Source organism: Scyliorhinus canicula, chromosome 9 (genome assembly GCF_902713615.1).
Source record: "Scyliorhinus canicula chromosome 9, sScyCan1.1, whole genome shotgun sequence".
NCBI lineage: Eukaryota > Metazoa > Chordata > Chondrichthyes > Carcharhiniformes > Scyliorhinidae > Scyliorhinus > Scyliorhinus canicula.
In genome coordinates, this window is record NC_052154.1 from 147,727,145 (window position 1) to 147,749,955 (window position 22,811).

Consider the following 22,811-nt stretch of genomic DNA (forward strand, 5'->3'; position numbering starts at 1 on the left):
AGTTTGACTCTCTGCTAATCTAAATGTAGTTACTCAGTCTAACTGAACCAGCCTTGCTCTAAGCCACGTGCTGGGGTGTGATGCTGAGGATACACCCTGTCTCACTCTGTAGATGTTGGTCTGTGGAAAGAGGCGGGGTTTGAGTGCCTCATCCCTTTTATAGTGAGATACCACCCCTGAGTGTCCTGACTGCTCATTGGTCGTGTCCTATTCTATTTGTTCATTAGCTGCATGTTTTCACATCATGAAAAGTGACTCCCACAGCCCATGAAATGATATTTAGAAATGAGTACAAAATGCTTTGGGATGCTGTTAAACAATCATACAACAGAAGGGTGCTATTCAGCTCTTTATACTGTTCCAGTTCTATAAAAGAGTTCTATAAATCCCCAACCCTCCCCCAAACTTCTCCTTCAAATTTCTCTTTTCAATTATGTATCCAATTCAATTTTGAATTGGACTCAATATAATTACAGGCTTTTCTTTCTGTGCTCATATTATGGAGGATTGTGATATAATGGTTAGGGGGATTTCCAATGGCAGGAGAGTTGATGAATAGAGAACACAGATTTAAGATATAAACAGAAAAACCTGGAAGATTGAGAACGTTAATTGTTATGGCTTGAAATGCACTACCAGAAACGTTTGTGGAGTCAGATTAAGTAATGGATGAGATTCTCCGTGTGAGAGGCTATGCTCTCCCACAGGAAGTGAATTGCAATCAGTTTATGATCCCCCTCGGAGCGCAAACCGGCAAGAAATTAAGTGTTCCTTGCCATACAAATATATATAATCTATTATCGGGCCGCCATTTTGAGTGGGTAGCCCAATAGCGAAGTCCCACAATCGGCCACCCTCCCCTCCTCACCGCACAGCAGCCTCCCACCACAGGGTTGCTTGGGTGCCCCCCCCCCCCCCCCCCCCCCACCCCCAGGTACAGGGGTGACCAACACCGCCTCGCCCACAAGGACCCCTGTAATCATAGAATCATAGAATTTACAGTGCAGAAGGAGGCCATTCAGCCCATCGAGTCTGCACCGGCTCTTGGAAAGAGCACCCTACCCAAGGTCAACAACTCCACCCTATCCCCATAACCCAGTAACCCCACCCTATCCCCATAACCCAGTAACCAAACGCAACACTAAGGGCAATTTTGGACACTAAGGGCAATTTATCATGGCCAATCCACCTAACCTGCACATCTTTGGACTGTGGGAGGAAACCGGAGCACCCGGAGGAAACCCACGCACACACGGGGAGGATGTGCAGACTCCGCACAGACAGTGACCCAAGCTGGAATCGAACCTAGGACCCGGGAGCTGTGAAGCGATTGTGCTATCCACAACGCTACCGTGCTGCCCTGGAAGATTGGGAGCATTCTGTAATAGGGAGACACCCCCCAGGTCTACTGTAATATGGAGACCCCCAAGGGACCCCTGTTATAAGGAGATTCCCCAAGGACCCCTGTAATAGGCAGGTCCCTCCAGGGAAATCCTGACCAAAGGAAACACCCACAGAGACCCCTGTAAAAGGGGCCCCTGCGTAAAGGGACCCCATTCCCACCGAGCCCCCCCTCCACACAGGCCCCCCTGCACCCTCCCCCCCACAGAAAAAGACCTCGGTCTGGAAGCAAGTCAGCAGTCCAGGCAGGGGCAGCGAGAAGAGATCCAACTGCAACACTTACCTTGAAGCTTCTTGTGTCCATTCCTGGAAGAACAGCAGCTGTGACCTGCGCCTGATTCCCACAAATCCATTAGTTGCAAGCCATTCAAGCTTTCTAGTCGTGGTCTGTGTGGTGAATCTAACATGGTAATTCACACTTTGTAAGCGCAGTAGCGTTATCCGACCTCTAGGGGGAGTAGCTCTGGGAATGCTCAGGAGCTTGTACAGGGCACCACCCTTGGCTCTGCCCACGACTCCTCCCCCTTGTGCTGTATAAATACCCTTGTCCAGAGTCAGCCTGCAGTTCACCGAGAGTTCATCAACGGGTAACAGGCTGGCTCTGTAGTAAGTAGATTAAAGCCTATATTCATATCGAAAAACACGTGTCTGGTGAATTGATGGTTCCATCAATTTAATCTACTTAAGAACAGTCAAGATCGATCATGGAATCGGCCCTCAAGCCTGGACGCCTGGAACTCGACCCGCAGGATGCAGAGGCAAAAGAAATCTTCTCCCAATGGCTGCGGTGCTTTAAGGCCTACCTGGCAGAAGCGAGCACAGCCGAAATGACAGAGGAACAGAAGTTAAGTCTACTGCACGCGAGGGTGAGCCACCGAATCACTACGCAACTAAACTCGGCCGGTTCATATACTGCAGCGCTAGCGGTACTCGATAAGATATATGTAAGGCCCATTAACGCAGTTTACGCACACCATGTGTTCACGACTCGCCGCCAGCGGCCTACAGAATCACTCGCTGAATTTTTAAGGGAACTCAATAATTTGTCAAATGACTGTAATTATCAAGCGGTTACCGCGGCTGAACATAGAGAACTTGCTGTACGCGATGTTTTTGTAGCGGGCCTCAGGTCTAATTATGTGCACCAACGACTGCTGGAAAAAGGGGCCCAAGACTTAGAAACAACTGTGGAAGCTGCGACCATGATGGAGGTCTCCTTCCGCAGCCTTAACCCGTTCCCCGCGGACCCCGCAACCCAATCATGGGCTCCCAACCAGCGACTCCCCCAGGCCTGTGCTACGCGGCCGCCCAGCCACCATGCTGCCCCAGCCAGCCACTATGCTGCTCCAGCCAGCCACTATACTGCTCCAGCCTGCCATTTCTGCGGCCAGAATCAGCACCCGCGGCAGCACTGCCCGGCCCGCAATGCGACCTGCAGCAGCTGCGGGCGGAAAGGCCACGATGCAAGAGTGTGCCTCGCAAAAAGGGCCCCAGCTTCCAACTCCCCAGCGACTCGAAGTAATCGCTCCCCTCACTCGCAGGCCCGCGGGGCCCGGAACGCTGCGGCCTATGCCCCGACTCCGCCCCCTCCCACCACGTGCGATCCATGGGGGCCGCCATCTTGGCAAACCTCCACCACGCGGCCGGCCACGTACGACTCATGGGGGCTGCCATCTTGGACGCCATCTTCCTCGCCGCCCGCCACGTGCGACCCACGGGCCCGACCTGCATCGCCAAGCTCGGACAACTCATCGGAAGAGTACGACTATGAACTCAGACGGCAGTCATCACGGGGCCACTCCAGCACAGCTGATCGTGCCGCCGACTACCCGCAACTCAGCGCAGTCACTCTGGACCAATCACGCCCGAGGCATCTGCGAAAATCGATGGCAGAGGTCCAAATCAACAGGTACAAAACGCCATGCCTCTTCGACTCCGGGAGCACTGAGAGCTTCATACATCCAGACCTGGTAAGACGCTGTTCGCTCCCCATTTTCCCCGTGCGGCAAACTATCTCGCTCGCTTCAGGCTCCTACTCGGTCCAGATCCAGGGACGCACCGCCACGACACTCACAATCCGAGGCGCTAGCTACTCAAAATTCAAACTCTACGTTTTGCCCGACCTCTGCGCGCCACTCTTATTAGGCCTAGACTTTCAATGTAACCTTAAGAGCCTCACCCTCAGCTTCAGCGTGCCCCTGCCCCCACTCACTATCTGCAGCCTCGCTACGCTGCGACTCCCCCCCCCCCCTCCTCTCTTCACCAATCTCACAAAGGACTGTAAACCCGTAGCCACTCGTAGCAGGCGATACAGCCTGCAGGGTAGGGTATTTATCAGAACAGAGGTCCGAAGGCTTCTCAGTGAGGGGGTTATAGAGGCCAGCAATAGTCCCTGGACAGCTCAGGTGGTGGTCGTTAAGACCAGGGAAAAATTCCGCATGGTTGTCGACGATAGTCAGACCATAAATAGATTTACGCTCCTCGACGCGTATCCCCTCCCCAGGGTTGCAGACATGGTAAACCAGATCGCCCAGTACCGGCTCTTTTCCACGGTGGATCTGAAGTCTGCATACCACCAGCTCCCAATCCGCCCGGAGGACCGCCACTACACGGCACTCGAGGCCAATGGCCGCCTCCTCCATTTCCTCCGGGTCCCCTTCAGCATCACTAATGGGGTCTCGGTGTTCCAACGAGCAATGGACCGAATGGTGGACCAGTACGGGCTGCGTGCCACGTTTCCGTACTTGGACAATGTCACCATCTGCGGCTATGACCAGCAGGACCATGACGCCAACCTCCAACGTTTTCTCCAGACGGCACAGAAACTGAATCTCACGTATAACAAGGAGAAATGCGTTTTCCGCACAACCAGACTAGCCATCCTCGGCTATGTCGTGGAAAACGGAGTCCTGGGCCCAGACCCAGACCGTATGCGCCGCCTCTTAGAACTCCCCCTCCCCCATTGCCCCAAGGCCCTCAAACGGTGCTTGAGCTTCTTCTCCTACTACGCCCAGTGGGTCCCTCAATATGCGGACAAAGCCCGCCCAGTCTTTAGGGCCACACAATTTCCCCTGTCAGCTGAGGCACGCCAGGCCTTCGACGGCATCAAGGAGGACATCACCAAAGTGGTCATGCGGGCGGTGGATGAATCCACCCCATTCCAGGTTGAGAGCGACGCCTCAGAGGTCGCTCTAGCAGCCACACTAAATCAGGCAGGGAGACCAGTCGCATTTTTCTCCCGTACCCTCTCCGCTTCAGAACTCCGACACTCCTCAGTCGAGAAAGAAGCACAAGCCATTGTCGAGGCTATTCGTTACTGGAGGCACTACATCGCAGGTAGGAGATTCACCCTCATCACCGACCAAAGATCGGGTGCCTTCATGTTTGACAACTCGCAAAGGGGCAAAATTAAAAACGACTAAATTCTGAGGTGGAGGATCGAACTCTCCACCTACAATTACGATATTAAGTATCGACCCGGGAAGCACAATGAGCCTCCGGATGCCCTATCCCGCGGGACATGCGCCAGCGCGCAGGTTGACCGATTGAAAGTCATCCACAATGACCTCTGCCACCCGGGGGTCACCCGGCTCGCCCACTACATCAGAGCCCGAAACCTGCCTTTCTCCAACGAGGAGGTACAAGCTGTCACCAGGGTCTGCCGGATCTGTGCGGAGTGCAAACCGCTCTTCTATAGACCAGACAGGGCCCACCTGGTCAAGGCTTCTAGGCCCTTTGAACGACTCGCGATTGTTTTCAAAGGGCCACTCCCTCAACTAACAAGAACGTTTACTTTCTAAATGTCGTAGATGAGTTCTCCCGTTTCCCATTTGCTATCCCGTGCCCCGACATGACCTCCCATAGAGTCATTAGGGCCCTGCATAGCATCTTCACCCTGTTTGGTTTCCGCAGCTACGTACACAGCGACCGGGGTTCGTCCTTCATGAGCGACGAGCTGCGTCAGTACCTGCTGGACAAGGGCATTACCTCGAGCAGGACTACCAGCTACAACCCCAGGGGGAACGGGTAGGTGGAGAGGGAGAATGTGACGGTCTGGAAGACCGTCCTACTGACCCTCCAGTCTAGAAAGCTCCAAGTCTCCCAGTGGCAGGAAGTCCTCCCAGACGCGCTCCACACTATTAGGTCCCTTTTGTGCACAGTGACCAATCAGACCCCTCACAAGAGGCTCTTCATTTTTTCCAGGGGCACTACCACGGGGGTCTCACTTCCATCATGGCTGAGGACACCGGGCCCCGTACTTCTGAGGAAACACGTCAGGGCGCACAAAACCGACCCCCTTGTTGAGAAGGTGCGCCTGCTCCACTCCAACCACCAGTACGCATTTGTCAAGTCCCCTGATGGCCGTCAGGACACTGTATCCCTCCGGGATCTGGCACCCGCCGGATCCAGCGCCCCCTCTACCCCCACAGAAGGACCTCTCATCCAACACCCCATGCTGCCACCCCCTCGCGCTCCCGAGCCCACGAGCTCGCTCCACCAGTTCCGCGCACCCGCGCCAGCCAGCCCCCAGCGCCCCCAGTCCCCGGTCGAACCAGGAGAGTATGAAGCTCGGATACAACCCTCCCTGGAGTCCGCCATCGTACCCCAGCACACAACACCCATCCAGCCACTGCAAGAGGCTGCAACCCCAGTGCTCCGCAGATCACAGTGGACAGTTCGACCACCGGACAGACTGACTTTGTAAACCACCACCCCCGCCGGACTTGATTTTTTTGCAGGGGGTGAATGTGGTGAATGTAACATGGTAATTCACACTGTATCTTTGTAAGCGCAGTAGCGTTATCCGACCACTAGGGGGAGTAACTCTGGGAATGCTCAGGAGCTTGTACAGGGCTCCACCCTTGGCTCCACCCACGACTCCTCCCCCTTGTGCTGCTGTATAAATAATCTTGTCCAGAGTCAGCCTGCAGTTCACCGAGTGTTCATCAATGGGTAACAGGCTGGCTCTGTAGTAAGCAGATTAAAGCCTATATTCATATCGGAAAACACGTGTCTGGTGAGTTGATGGTTCCATCAGTCTGTGATTGATAGCTTCTAAAAACCATCTGCAGCTTTGATTCATTCATCTTCCTTCACAGTTCAATGGCCCAAGTTGTGAAGCCCAAACATTGCCCACATCAAACAGAGGTAAGTGCTTTTCAAACACTAAATGCATTCCAATCACTCAAGCGCGTCTATCTGGTCGGGGGGAGGGGGGGGGTGGGCATGCAGAGTATTTTGGGGGTTGGTCTCAGATGGAGATAGCCATTTACCAGCGTGGCCTTGGCATGTTGGACTTCACGATGGGCCAATGGGGTAACTCCTTGGGGGGAGGGTACACCCTTCCTCCACCACGAGGTCCACCACGCCAGGCCACATTGGTAGAGATCACATGTGATCTGCGTCCATGTGATTCCTGTCCACGGGGACCGGAAAATCACAGAGGGCTGGAACATAGGGTACCGGGTCTGCTAAATAGGTGCAATTGGCTCATAAAGACCCATTTTGTAGTAATTTACATGCTCCCGCTGGCGCGGCGTGGCCCTTGATTCTGGGGGTTGGAGCAGCGCTTTCAGGTCCCCGCTCTATGTCGATCGTGATTTTGCCCCGACTCCCGATTCTCTGTTCCATCGGGGAACGCGATCCGAGCATCCTGCGACAAAGAATCCTGCCCAATATCTTTCAGATGTGAATTGGATAGATACTTAAAAAGTATTTTGCAGGGCCTTGGGGAATAAGCAGGAGGAAAATGGGTTTGGTTGGATAGTTTTTTCAGAGAACCAACGCACCATGATGCGCTGAATGATTCTATGGTATGTCCTTTTTTTATCAGGATGTCAAGACTTGAATCTGAGATATGGCCAATACAACTCTCGAGTGGGCACCATCTGCGGCCTTACCTGTTCTGCAAAATCATCTCACTACCAGCCGACGCACCAGACCGAATTCCATCCTTTCAAAACATATTCAATCAGACATGGGCCCACTGACATTACATAAACAGCCGGAAAGGAATGTCAGATGGAGTGTGAAATCTTTGTACTTTTCACCTCTTTGCCATCCCAGTAACATTTTTGACCACGTTTAATAAATAAATGATGTGTACTTATCATTCCCGGTGCTATTCCTCGCAGTCCTGCCATGCCTGGATTTTAAATTTCCCATCCTTTGTTTTCACATCCCTGTACCCCTCACCTACTCCTCCAGCAACCCCTCCCCATCCATCCCAACACGCCAAAACCTCTGCACATTTCCAATTCTGGCCACTTGCTAGAAATTCATTGCTCGTTTGCTGCCGAGGCCTGAACTCTGGAATTTCCTCCCTAAAGCTCTAGGCCTCTCTTTGCTCTTTAAAGTATACCTAAAAAAAAGCCCCTTTAATTATCTTTTTGGTCACCTGTTCCAATATTTCTTTTTGTGATTGCCCAATTTTTTGTTTGATTACACTTTTGTGAAGCACCTTGAGATTTTATGATAAAGCCACTATTTAAATGCAAGTTGTTGTTGATGTTGCAAAGTGTTTTTCCGGGTGGGGAGGTATCCTGAGATCATAAAAGGCACCATAAAAATGCAAGCTCTTTTCTTCTTTCTGATGCAGAGGAACATTGGAGCAGCTGATTAATAACAAGAGGTCATGTAGTTCAGAGTTGGCTTTGTGTTGTCAGATGCTGGTAAAATCTGCTTTGGGATCAGGGCTGGGCTTGTAACAGCTGAACCTAGGGGCAGACAGCTGCATTCCATTCAATAATCCAGCAGATGTGGCTGGTGATACCAGCACTGCTTTTTATGGTTCAGGAAACATTGCCGTAACTGATCCTTATCTGTCGTGAGATGATTTTGCTTTTACTGCAGGAAGTGTTTCTTTGTATGTTAAATTTAGCAACGGTAGTAATTGGAGTAATCCCCCATCCCTCTCTCCATACCCTGGCCCTCCTCCTCTCCCCTCCCTTCCTCTCCTCCTCTCCCTCCCCATTCCATTCCCCCTCCCACTCACTCTCCTCTTCACTCTCTCCCACTCCATACCCAATCCCAACCCCCAGCATCATGACCCTTCACTGTACCCCCTCTCCATTCCCTCCTCCTCCTGACCTCCCCCCCCCCCCCTTTCACATGCCATCTCACACTTTCCCTGCCCCCTCCCCACTCTCCCTACCCTTTCTGGCCTTCCATCATCCTCCAGGTGTCATAGTGCCCTAAACAAAAAGAGCACACGAATGAATCTTTGCTAACTTAAGTGATCAGAGGGTTATTGAAGAATTCAACGGTCAGTGTCCAAATGCAATAGCGATTGTAGAAATTGTCGTATAATGACTAAAGCAAGCCACTTATTCCCTTCCTGATTTTTGGTGGCTGAGACTTGCCTCTATCTATCCTCCAACCCCCAAGCTACCTGATGGAAACCAGCCTGCAGGCGAGCAAGGGAGGGGCAGTTCAAATGGAGTAGGGGGAGGAGAAGAGGAGAAGAATGTTTACCAACCCAACAAGTGAGGTCCCCTTAAAAAGATGCAGATTTGGCTCTGATGATGACATCTGAAATGAAAATGGCTTATTGTTACGAGTAGGCTTCAATGAAGTTACTGTGAAAAGCCCCTAGTCGCTACATTCCGGCGCCTGTTCGGGGAGGCTGTTACAGGAATCGAACCATGCTGCTGGCCTGCCCTGGTCTGCTTTCAAAGCCAGCAATTTAGCCCTGTGCTAAACAGCCCCTCTGGAGCTCCACATCTGGAGACCAAAGTGGGAATGGAGAGTCACGATGGCTATACAGCCTGCAAAACCTGTGAGGAATGGATTGTGGGCTACAAGAGAGCTAGCCCGTTAAGGCCTTTGTAATAAAATCAGAAAATGCTCAGCAGGTTAGTACAGCAGTTATGGAGAGCAAAACCGAGTTAATGTTTAGGGTCTTTGACCTTTCATTTAAACTTGAAAAAGTTAGAAATGTAATAGATTTTGAGCAAGAGGATACGGCTGAAGAACAAAAGTAAAGGCCTGTGATGAAATGAAAATGAAATGAATGGAGGGCAGGAGAGATTAAATGACATAAGGGTTCATGGTGCAAGGGAGTGGTCATAGGACACGCAAAGAAACGAGCTTGTGCCAGGAGGAGGTGTGAATGGCAGGTTCTGAATTACTGCTGTCCAAAAGCATAGAGGAAGAAACACGAGAGAAAGAGAGAAAAATGAAACAAAATGGGGCCAGATGTTACAAATTAAAATTGTTGAACTCAATGTTGGGTGCAGAAGGCTGTAAAGTGTCGAGTCAAATTAATCAACATAAACAAAACACTTCTGAATCTTGACCCATTCTTGGGCAAGCCAGTCTATGAGATTTGTTGTAATTTTATTTTGGGTTCCTTGCTGCCTTGCTGGGGAGAGGGAGATATTTTTGGTCCCAAACGGATACCTTAGGCCTCCTCGCTCTGGGCTTTCCTCCCATATCCCTCCCCTTCCCTCCTCACCCCTTCAGCACCTTCCCCTCATCAGTTTACTGACAGCCAGGGGCCGATACTGTGTGTCTCAGGTTATGGCTACTGCCTCTCAAACTCATACTAACAATGTTCTAATTATGGATTTTGTAACACAAGAACAGCCAAAGACCATTCTGCCCTTCAAGTCGGTTCACAATTCAGCTAGATCATGGCTCTTATGTATCTTAACTCAATCTAACCACTTTACAGTAGCACAGTGGTTGGCACTGTTGCTTCACAGCACCAGGGACGTGGGTTCGATTCCTGGCTTGGGTCACTGACTGTGCGGAGTCTGCACGTTCTCCCTGTGTCTGCGTGGGTTTCCTCCGGGTGTTCCGATTCCTCCCACAAGTCCCAAAAGACCTGGGACGTGACTCTCTGATCCTGAGGCTAAGTGTTGACACCGTCGTAAACTGCGTGAACATGCCCCCAGGAGCAGCGATTCTGACCCCTACAGGGGGCCAGCACGGCACTGGATCGACCCACGCCGCTCCAGCTGCCGATACTGCCGTCAGATTGGCGGCGTGGGTCTGCGCATGCGCAGTGGGACCGGCGCCAATGCGTGTATGCGCAGTGGCTCCCTTCTCCGCGCCAGCCCCGATGCAACATTGCGTAGGGCTACAGGAGCCGGCGTGGAGCAAACAAGGCCCCCTGCCCGAGAGGCCGGCTCACCAATCGGTAGGCTCGAGGTGGATGGAAGCCGAGGTCCCGCCGGGTAAGACCAAACGTGGACAGCACCGGCGGGACTTGGATTTTTTTTACGGCCCCACGGCCCATCCCGGGCGGAGGATCGCCGGCACGGCCCCTGACTGGCGGCGCGCCAATTCTCCGCTCTCCAGAGAATCGGCGGACCGGCGTTGCGGCAGCGTCGCGCGATTTGCGCCCAGCCCGGCAATTCTCCGGCCCGGCCTGGGCTGAGAGAATCTCGCCCCTGCTTGTTAGGAGAATTGGACATTCTGAATTCTCCCTCAGAGTACCCGAACAGGTGCTGTAGTGTGGCAACGAGAGGCTTTTCACAGTAACTTCATTGCAGTGTTAATGTAAGCCTACTTGTGACACTAATAAAGATTATTCTTATTATTCCATAAATCTTAATGCTCATGCTTTGTTGATTTCACCAATGAGACAACAGCAGGAAACAGAATACTCTCTAAACTACAACCTCACAACATGGAAACAGTGATCGAGCAACACATAAATACACGGTACAAATAAGACTGAGTTGTCAGGGGTCAATGACCATATACAGTTTACAAACATCTGCTTCGAGCATGTCACTCTCTATATTAGCAATGTCCATTCTTAATGAAGTATAGTCATTACAATTTCTGTGAAAAACGTTAACAGTGAAGTCCATATTCAGGCCCTTGTCTCCAAGTTCAAATTCCAGCAGAGATTTGAATACAAATGTCTGGGCTGATGCTGGTGCATCACACTAGGCTAGGCTAGTGTGACTAGTGTGCACTGTCATAGATGCTGACTTTAGGAGGAGATGATAAACCAGGGGTGGGCAAACTTTTCCGTGCAAGGGCCACATTCAGAAATTCACAATTCACAAAGGGCCGCATAGTATATTAAGTAAAATAATTACTTCACCCGGTTATGATTCTGGGCGCCTCATATAGAACATAGAACAGTATAGCACAGAACAGGCCCTTCGGCCCTCGACGTTGTGCCGAGCAATGATCACCCTACTCAAGTCAACGTATCCACCCTATACCAGTAAGTAACCCAACCAAGTAACCCCCCCCCCCCCCCCCCCCCCCATTAACCTTAAAAAAAAAAAAAAATTTTTTAATGACTTGGTGGGCCGCAGAAATACCTTTGGCGGGCCGCATGCGGCCCGCGGGCCGTAGTTTGCCCACCCCTGTGATAAACCAAGGCCCCATCGGCTCTCTCGGGGGACAGAAAAGATGGCACTGTTTTAAAGAAGAGGAGGGGAGATCTCTCCACTGTCATGGTCAAAATGTATCCCTCGACCAACATCGCAAAAAAAAAATTGTTTATCAGCATATGTGAGAGTTTCCCATGTGCAAAGTTGGCTTTTGCAAATTGACTGCACTTCCAAAGAACAGAGCTTGCTACAGAGCTCTTTGGGATGTCCTGTGGTCATGTGCATTGCAGAAATGTAAGTAGATTTTTAAAAAGCTTTTCTTTTAGTAGGCCCTCAACTCAATTCAACAACAAATGAAACTGGTAGCCTGAGGGGACAGTCGTGCAAGATGCCAAAATCCAAGGTCATAGAAACCCTGCCCCCATTTTTTTTCCAAGGATACAAGCATCTCATTCTTTTCCCTGGCTGAATGACACATCACTATGTGATGTTTACTGTAACTTGAGAATCATTGACAATTACAAATAATGGTTAAATCTACAAATCTTCTACTTGAAAAACTTGACACATCATTAGTAGGAATTTATTGTCAAGCTCTGTAGCCATCATCATATATATAGCACTCACACTAATTTTTCAGGTATTTTTAAAATTAAGAATTATTTGTTTTTTTAAAATAAATTCAAACTAATAGGATTGTATGGGCAGCAAAAGGCCATTCAATTCCCGGAGCCCGTTGCATCATTCAATTAGATTATGACCGATCCATACTTTAACTCCATTTACCAACCTTGTTTGCATATCTTTTGACACTCATACTCAGTGAAAAATTAACAATTTTAGTTTTAGAAACAGTGACTTGGTGGTACAGAACGTGAGCAATGCTGAAATCTTTTGTATGGCACCCAACTGGTTGGATGCAAGACTACCATTTTTCAAAAGGAACAACTACTTATACTGCATGAGGAAAGGGTGTTGATTGGTTGCCAAGTTGGTAAAGGCATTGCCATGGAGGATGCACTAGGGAACCGTTACCCCGAAGCTTCAAAATCAAAACATCAAGTCAACTCTGATTGTTGCAAACATTGCCACTGGGGAATGCACCGGGGAAGCATTGCCACCAGCGGCATTTACTTGAAAAGGCACAATGCATGGACATATTTTTTCCATTTGCAGAGGACAGGATGAGGGCCCTGCATATGAATATATGTAGCTTTCAGCAAGAACAAAAGAGCCACATTGATGAGCCCAGTTGACCATTTTAAATTGGTCATTAGGATAATTCTGAGCGTAGTCAGAATTGCTCAGTGAGTGTTATCCAGTTGCAGGATCACATCTAATGTTGGGTAATATGTTCTGAGTTTTGCAAGCACGGGTTGGTTGAGTGCGCTCAGTACTCTGCCTGGTGCAAACAGCCAAAGGGACATACTGTTAGGTGCGATCCACCAGCCTTTGGGATTTATGGCCTACATATCCAATATTGCACTGGCATTGACATTTATTTATTTTTTTAAAAATGTATTTTATTCCAAACATGTGTAAAAAAACAGTAACATCGACAAAAGCACATTCCACAACCTCACAGTCCACAGTTTGTACAATTTTTCCCCTTTTACCCCCTACCCTCTCTCCACCTTCCCCCCACCCGCCAGCAATGATCACTTCCTCAAACATTGTCCTGAACAACCCCCACCGTGTCTCGAAGCACTCCGCAACTCCGTCAATTCAAATTTGATCCAACCAAAGAAAACCATACAGGTCCCCCAGCCAGGCGGCCACCCCCGGTGGGGTATCAAATCTACAATTCTGCAAGGTCCTTCGCTGGGCAATCAGAGATTCCCCTCCAGCAGCTCTGGAATTTCTGATATCCCAAAGATGGCCACCTATGGGTCCAGCCTGACCTCCACCCCCACAACTTTAGAAACTTCCCAAAAACCACTTCCCAATAAGTCCCAATATGGGGCCTCACGGTAGCATGGTGGTTAGCATCAATGCTTCACAGCTCCAGGGTCCCAGGTTCGATTCCCGGCTGGGTCACTGTCTGTGTGGAGTCTGCACGTCCTCCCTGTGTGTGCGTGGGTTTCCTCCGGGTGCTCCGGTTTCCTCCCACAGTCCAAAGATGTGCGGGTTAGGTGGATTGGCCATGCTAAATTGCCCGTAGTGTAAGCTTAATGGGGGGATTGTTGGGTTACGGGTATACGGGTTACGTAGGTTTAAGTAGGGTGATCATTGCTCGGCACAACATCGAGGGCCGAAGGGCCTGTTCTGTGCTGTACTGTTCTATGTTCTATGTTCTATGTCTCTAGCTTCTCACAACCCCAGATTACAGGCATGATTCGCCAGCCCTTGCCCACACTTTTCACACTCATCATGCACCCCTTGAAAGAACCCACTCATCCTGGCCCGGTTCATATGTACCCTATGTACCACCTTGAACTGAATCAAGCGCATCCTCATGCAGGAGAAGGTTGAATGCACCCTACACATTGCCTCGCACCACAGTCCCCAGCCTATTTCCTCCCCCAACTCTTCCTCCCATTTGTTCTTGATCCTCACCACTTGCACCCACCCTTGCTCCCCCAACGACCTATATATCTCCCCAATCCTACCCTCTCCTGACTCATCACGGAGCAGGAGTTGCTCCAATAGGGTACCCCAGCAACCTCGTCACTCCTTATGTGCATGTCCATCGCCTGCATGCATCTAAATTCACATTTCTTCGGCAACTTAAACATCTCCCGCAACTCATCCAGACCTACAATACAAGTCCCTCACCCTCACCAGTCCCACCTCCCTCCACTTCCCATACATTCCATTCATCTCCCCCGACTTAAATCTGTGGTTCCCACACAGTAGTGTCAACACCGACATCGCTACCAAACAGAAAGTGTCTCCTCAGCTGATTCCACACCCTAACCGTCGACTGTACCACTTAGCATCCCACATACTTCCCCGGAGCTAGTGCAGTGGAGCTGTCACCGGAGCCCTCAGACTTGATCCCCGACAGGACTCCTGCTCCATCTTGCCCCCCCCCCGCCCCCCCCCCCCCCTCCCCCCCCCCCCCCCCCCCCCCCCCCCCCGCCCCCCAACCTTTGCCTCACCTTCTGCACATTCGCTGCTCAATAGTAGTGCAGCAGGTTCAGAGCACCAACCACTCTTTCTGCCTCTGCCTCAGTAGCAAGGCCTTCTTTACCCTTGGCATCTTCCCTGCCATATAAACTCTGAAATTACTGTCTCCAATTTCCTCAGGAGGCCCTCAGGAGAAAAATAGGGAAGGGTCTGGAAAATGAATAGAAACCTTGGCAGCACATTCATTTTTACCACCTGCACCCTCACTGCCAGTGTCAGGTGTAATGTATCCCATCACTTTAAATCCCCCCCAATCTCCTCTACCAACATTGTCAAATTCCACCTGTGCATCATAGCCCATTCCATCATCACTTGAATCCCCAAGTACCTGAGCCTTTTCCTAGCTACCTTAAATAGCAACATCCCAAGTTGGCCTCCCGCCCCACCGCATTTACCGGAAACACCTTGCTCTTCCCAACATTTAACTTATAGCCAGAGAAGGCCCTGAACCTGTCCAATATTCCCACAATCCTACCCATGCTCTCCAATGGCTCCAACACGAACAACAACAGGTCATCCTGTACAACAATACCCAGTGCTCCCTACTCACAATCCCTTGCCACTCCACAGAATCTCTAAGGGCCATCGGCAAGGGCTCAGTCATCAGTGGAAACAATGACAACAGCGGACACTCCTATCTCGTGCCCCTGTGCAGCCAAAAACTCTGTGATCTCATCCCATTGTACTCGTCACCGTGGCAACATGTCACCCATGCCACAAACTTTGGGCCAAACCCAAACCTACCCAACCAAGATCTCAAATAAATATCTCTACTCCACACGATTAAAAGCCTTTTTTTGCATCCATAGAAACAATGACCTCTGGCACCTGCCCCACTGATGGAGTCACAACCGCATTTAACAGTCTCCTGATATTACTGGAGAGCTGCCTGCCCTTTATGAAACCCATTTGGTCCTCCGCAACCACCTTGGCACACATCCCTCCATCTTCCCCACGACCAACTTAGCTAACACTTTCATGTCTGTGTTCAACAATAAAATGGGCCTGTATGACCCACACTCCAATGGATCCTTCCCCTTCTTCGGGATTAGCATGATCGACACCAGTGTTGGTGTATCTGGCAGCTCCCCCTTCTCCAATGCCTCACTAAACATCCCCAATAAATGCGGTGCCAACTGTGCTGCAAATGCCTTATAAAACTCTGCCGGAAAGCCAACCAGTCCTGGATCCTTCCCTGACTTCATCCCCCTAATGCTGTCAATCACCTCCCTCAGCCCCAGTGGCTCTTCAAATGCCTGCCTCCTCTCTTCCTCCATCCAGGAACCATCCCATATCCCCTTCCTCCCCACCCAGCTCCACCCTGTACAGATTCTCGTAGTACCCCCTGAACACCTCATGTTTCCTCCCCGGCTGACACTACCTGCCCCTTCATTGTTCGCACCTTTAAAATTTCCCTGGACACAGCCTGCCTCCTCAGCTGGTGGGCCAGCATATGGCTCGCCTTCTCCCCATATTAAAATTGCAACCGCCTCATCCGCCGTATCTGCCCCACCATTCTTCCTGTCGTCAACTTATAGAACTGAACCTGCAGCCTCTTCTTCTCTGCCAACAACTCTTTCGTGGGGTCCAACAACAGTCCATGCTCATCCCTCCTCCTGTCCCTGTGCGCCCTGTATGAGACAGTCTCCCCTCGGACAACTGCCTTCAATGCCTCCCAGAACCTGGCCGCCGACACCTCCCCATTCTGATTAATCTCCACGGCCTCCCCGATCGCCGACCTCACCTTTTCACAAAACCCCTTACCTGTCAACAGATCTGAATCTAGTCTCCCTCCCAGCCTCTGCACCTGCCTCGCACTAAGCCTCACCCCCAGCCAATACAGCACATGATCGGATAGAAGGGGTGACATGGTAGCACAGTAGTTAGCACAGCTGCGTCACAGCGCCAGGGTCTCCGGATTGATTCCCAGCTTGGGTCACTGTCTGTGTGGAGTCTGCACATTCTCCCTGTGTCTGAGTGGGTTTCCTCCAGGTGCTCCGGTTTCTTCCCACAAGTCCCAAAAGACATGCTTGATAGGTAAATTAGCATTCTAAATTCTCCCTCTGTGTACCCGAACAGGCATCAGAGTATGGGACTAGGGGATTTTCACAGTAACTTCATTGCAGTGTTAATAGAACATAGAACATAGAACAGTACAGCACAGAACAGGCCCTTCGGCCCTCAATGTTGTGCCGAGCCATGATCACCCTACTCAAACCCACGTATCCACCCTATACCCGTAACCCAACAACCCCCCACTTAACCTTACTTTTATTAGGACACTACGGGCAATTTAGCATGGCCAATCCACCTAACTCGCACATCTTTGGACTGTGGGAGGAAACCGGAGCACCCGGAGGAAACCCACGCACACAGGGGGAGGACGTGCAGACTCCACACAGACAGTGACCCAGCCGGGAATCGAACCTGGGACCCTGGAGCTGTGAAGCATTTATGCTAACCACCATGCTACCCTGCTGCCCCATATAAGCATACATATAATATAAGCATACTTATGTCATGTGAGAGTACCTTTATGAAATGGGTGTTTATTACTGCAGTGATGTCAGCGAGTGGGTGGAGCTGGACTGTCTGTCAGCTTTTTACTTTCTTTTTAGGCTGTTTGCTGCAGGGTGTGTTTTAGTTTCGTTTTCAGAGCTGGATAGCTGCAGTCACAGCCAGAAGGTGTATGAATCACTCTCTGTAATCTAAAGACTGTAAATCGAGCTTGGTGATTTAAAACTAATAACAGTAGTGACTTTAACCTGATGTGCTTTGGGTAAAAGGTGCTTTAAGTCTTATGGATGTTAAAAGGAAAGCTTAAAGGATTATTTAGTGTTGTATTCTTTGGGGGATGTATTTGAATTAATAGTTGCTAAGATGTTCACTGTATGTTTTAAAAAGGTTAACTTGAGTTCATAGAATAAACATTGTTTTGCTTTAAAAAATGCTTTTCCATTCTGCTGTACCGCACCTGTAGAGTGGGCTGTGTGCTCCCCATACCACAATCTAGTAGAATTTGTGGGTCAGGTGAACTCCATGATACACTTTGGGGTTCTCTAAACCCTGGCCCATAGCAAATGTGACAATAATAAAACAATATCACAATCCCCACATACTCTGCCCCCACCATCCCCAAAATCACCACTCACCTCCACAAAGAAATCAATTCTCAATTATACCTTATACATGTGTGAGATGAAGGAATATTCCCTCCCACTCTACCGCCCCCCACCCCCCACCCCCCCCAACCCCGGGTTCCTGAAGCTCCACAGATCAACCATTCCCACACACTCCATGAACCCTCCCACATCCTCCGACATCCTCACCCTTCCCATCACACAGTTAAAATCTCCACCCATAGTTAATTAATGCATATCCTGGTCTGGGACCGCTCCCCAGCAAACCACTCACAAACCCCACATCATCCCAGTTAGGCGCATATGTGTTAACCAGCACTACCGGCGTCCTATCCAGCATCCCACTCACTTTCACATACCTTCCCGCCCCCAGGTTGCGCACTTCCTTAGCCCCCTCAAACTTTGTTCTTTTGTTCAACAAAATGGCCACCCGCCGCAACTTTGAATCTAACTCCGAATGAAATACTTGTCCCACCCATCCCTTCCTCAAAGCCTGGTCCTTCACCGGCAGATGCATCTCCTATAGAAAGGTCACCTCCGCTTTCAAACTCCTCAGGTGCGCAAAAAACCGGGACCTCTTAATCGGCCTGTTTAACCCCCAGACATTCCACATTACAATTCTTACCGGAGGCTTACACCTCCACTCCTCTCTGACATTCCCCTACTGCTCTGCCTCCTCTAATCCCACCCTAAATTGGACCCATCCAAAGTGGCCCCCCACTCCATCCATGACCATGTTCAGCTTCCAATTCTGTCACGTCGCAATCACCCCTCCCCCCTCTGTGCTTGGCCACCGCTCGCAGCCTCCCCCCCCCCCCCACCTCACCTCCGTTCATCAGCATTACCTGCCAGCGTTGTAGTTCCTGCTCAAAGCTCCCCCCTGCACACCCCTCTTCCCTCCCCCACCAGTCCCTTCTTCACCTGTGCAAATGGCCCTCCTACCCACCTGAATGCCTCTCAACCGGAAATCCCACCATACACACCCCTTACCCGTAAATAAAAAACACTCAAAATCTCAAATCATCCCTCCAAAAAGGAAAGACCACAGACAGAAGGAGGGGCAGGGTGGTTACCCCCTTACAAACCATTAGTTCCTTTTTGACCCACTTGGGCCTAATACTTTATTCTTTCAAATTGAGTATGTCAAAATTGTGACCATACTCACCCTCATTCTTGTGACCTTGGCTGTGCACATGAAATGTAAAATATACAACTTCAAGTATGAGGCAGTCTGGTAGTGTAGCTATATTATTTGGGCAGTATGGTAGCATAGTGGTTAGCACAATTGCTTCACAGCTCCAGGGTCCCAGGTTCGATTCCCAGCTTGGGTCACTGACTGTGCGGAGTCTGCACGTTCTCCCCGTGCGTGGGTTTCCTCCGGGTGCTCCGGTTTCCTCCCACAGTCCAAAGATGTGTAGGTTAGGTGGATTGGCCATGCTAAATTGCCCTTAGTATCCAAAATTGCCCTTAATGTTGGGTGGGGTTACTGGGTTATGGGGATAGGGTGGAGGTGTGGACTTGGGTAGGGTGCTCTTTCAAAGAGCTGGTGCAGACTCGATGGGCTGAATGGCCTCCTTCTGCACTGTAAATTCTATGATTCTATGATTCTATGAAAAAAAAACCCACATTCGGTAACACACAATAACCATAACCTCCAACCTTTGCAAATGCAGCTCCTCCATCTCACACCAACTCTCAGTTCTCCCCCAGTTTATGGTCCCTTATAAATCATTGGCCTCTTCTGGCATTTTAAAATAGTACTCCCGGCCTTCAAAAGTGACACATAGTTTCACCGGGTGCAGCACTCCGAACCACCCGTGCAACATCGTCTTGTCTCTGTTGAATCCTGCACGCCACTTCTCCAGCTCCGCACCAATATCTTGACACATTCAGACACAATTCCCCTCCCATTCACAGTCTCGCTTTTCCCTGGCCCATCATAGAATCTTCTCCTTCTCAACAAATTTGTGCAACTGCACAATCATCACCCGCGGCGGCTCACCCATTCTTGGCCTCTACCTTAAAGACCTTTGGGCCCTGTCTACCTCTGGGGCCTTTTCCAGCACTCCCTCCTCCACCAACCTGGCCAGCATCCTTGACACAAATTTCGTAGCTCTCGTGCCTTCCACATCCTCTGGCATCCCCACAATCTGCAGGTTCTGTCGCCCAGACCTATTTTCCTGCTCCTCCACCTTCACCCTCAATGACATGAATAGGTCCCCCAGGGCCCCCACCTCCGCCTCCAAGGACAAGGACATGATTTGATCACTCTGGTCAGGCACCACCTTCTCCTCCTCTCATATGTTCACCCCTTGTACTTCAAGGCACTTCTCTACACGGTACATTGATCCTCACAGATGTGCCACTGCTCCCTCAATGACCTTCAATCAGTCTCCGTGCATTTCCTTCCTTCCTTGGCAAAATTCATCTTTGATGAAGGCCATCAACTGTTCCACTTGGGCCTTTCCCACTGATGAAACCCCCCCCCTCCCCTCCAGCCATTCTTGCAATTGTTGCTGTGCCGCAGGTCCTCTCCAATTCCTTAGCCAGGTCTTTAACTGTTTTTTGCCAGGTCTGGTAGCCAGTAGATATGCCAATCTTGGGGAGAACCGCTCCCTCTACACCTTCTGCACCACTTCCCTGCCGGAGCTATCCCGCTAATGGGTACAAAGTGCCCAAACCGACACCTTCGAGCTGGAGCTGCCCTGTGTGTGACCACTCACTCCATGGTCACCACCAGAAGTCAGCATTGAAATTTATATACCTCATTACATATTTGTGTGATAGGCAGCAATGCCTTTTGGCAGAATCCTGTTAAGGGAATACTACTGTCATTGTCAAGCCATGAAAGATAAAAAAATATATATTCATCAGCTGAACTATTTTACAGTTATTTCTTTGTGCTTTTTCAAAATGGACAATGGCTGAGAGGACTAAATGGTTCAGCCGGTCACCTTGCAGCAGTTTCAAAGTAACAATTGCCACAGGAACGGTGAGTCCATTCCAGCTAACTTCGAACAAGTGAAAACTTCTGCGGATTTTGGTCTCCCATAATGGTGCTAATGGCCAAAGCATTAGTGGTCCTAACACAACGGTTTCGACAAGTGGAGTGTCAGTCAGTTAACCCAGCTTATCAGTGTCTCCAAAATTTGGGCGCAATTCTCCGCACTCACGACGGTGCGGAGAATAGCGGGGTTCGTAAAATTTTACGGCCACGCTAGTCTGACGCCCTCCCGCTATTCTCCCCCCCCCCCCCCACGCCCGACTCCCGATACGGATCGCTGCCGCCGTTTTTTTACGGCCAGCAGCGATTCTCAGCTGGCCGATGGGCCGAGTTCCAAGCCCTTTACGGCCGTTTTTACGAACGGCAAACACACCTGGTCTGGCCGTTCGTAAAAACGGCCGTAAAGTGCCGATTTTTAAAACCATGGCACCGATTGGCACGGCAGTACCACGGCCGTACCAAGGGTGCCATGGGCCCGCGATCGGTGGGCACCGATCGCGGGCAGCGGGTCCGATACCCGCGCACTCTTTGTCCTTCCGCCACCCCGCTGTATCACTTCGCGGGGCGGCTGAGGGGCATCCCGGCCCGCGCATGCGCGGGTTTCGCGCAAATGCGTGATGACGTCATCCGCGCATGCGCGGGTTGGAGTCTTCCAATCCGCGCATGCGCGGCTGACGTCATGTGACGCGTCAGCCGGCGCAAACTCTGGCAAGCGGGCTTAACGAAATTCGTTAAGCCCGCGATGCCGGAGTTTACGGCGGCGGCATGCTAGCCCCGACCGGGGACCAGAATCGGTTCCCGGTCGGGGAGGGGGAGGCTGGCGTCAAACCCGCCCGGATTTGACGCCAGCCTTACGATTTCTCCCTCTCTGGGAGAATTGCGCCCACAAGGTATCCTGACTCCAATTAAATCTCAAGATTTCAGTTATCTTTGTCCAACATTGAGGAGATATGTTGCATCACCTACTCAAGCTGCACTGTGATATCGTGCTGTGCTGTCCACCATCAAACCGGTGGTAGCAGAAAGAACTTTGACCCTCATCAAACCTGCCAACTTCTGGAACATTGAAACTCATACTCCTAAACTAATTCATCCTAAGTGCCTTCTCCTGTCGTGGAAGTCTCGCTCTGGAAAGACGGAGAATTCTACAATCAGCCAACCTCCCCTCGAAAGCAACAGTCTAGTTGACTTCTAATTCTGGACTCTGGCCACATGTAAAACCCTTACTTTTATTTTATTGTGGTAGTGCCCTGAACTCTCTTCCTTTTTCTTTATCCCCCATTTATTGGGTGAATGAGAAAAAGGCAAGATATTAATAGAGGATTCAAGGGTTGAGGAAAATATGCCATCATTTATAAAGGGGGATATCAGAATAAAAAAACACCTTTCTGTTTACGGATGGTTCTTACAGCTTAGTAGCAGCATGAAATGTCTAGCTTCATCTGTTGCTCAAGTATTTGATGCCTTACCCTACCAGGGTAAATTGAGGGAGGCTGGACAGTTCTCAGGACCGAAAATGGTGGCCTCAGGCCCATTCATGAGTTTCAGCAATATACACCGAGTGATGCTCTGATCGGGATAGCTGTTATTCCGCAGGGTAGCTTTGCTGTGGCCTATTTTGGCATCAAGCTTCCACGGTGGAAATGACTCGACCCTTATTCACAAGAACCCGCGAAACATTAATGAGACTCCATCATAGCTGAGTAAAGAAAAAAGGGAAAAATTGAGAATTAGGAAAGAGCCATACATTGAATGTATAGACAGCAGAGAAATGCATGACAAGAGAGAGACTAGAAGAAAAGTGAGAAGAAAACAATTAAGAAGGCAAAGAGGAACTAT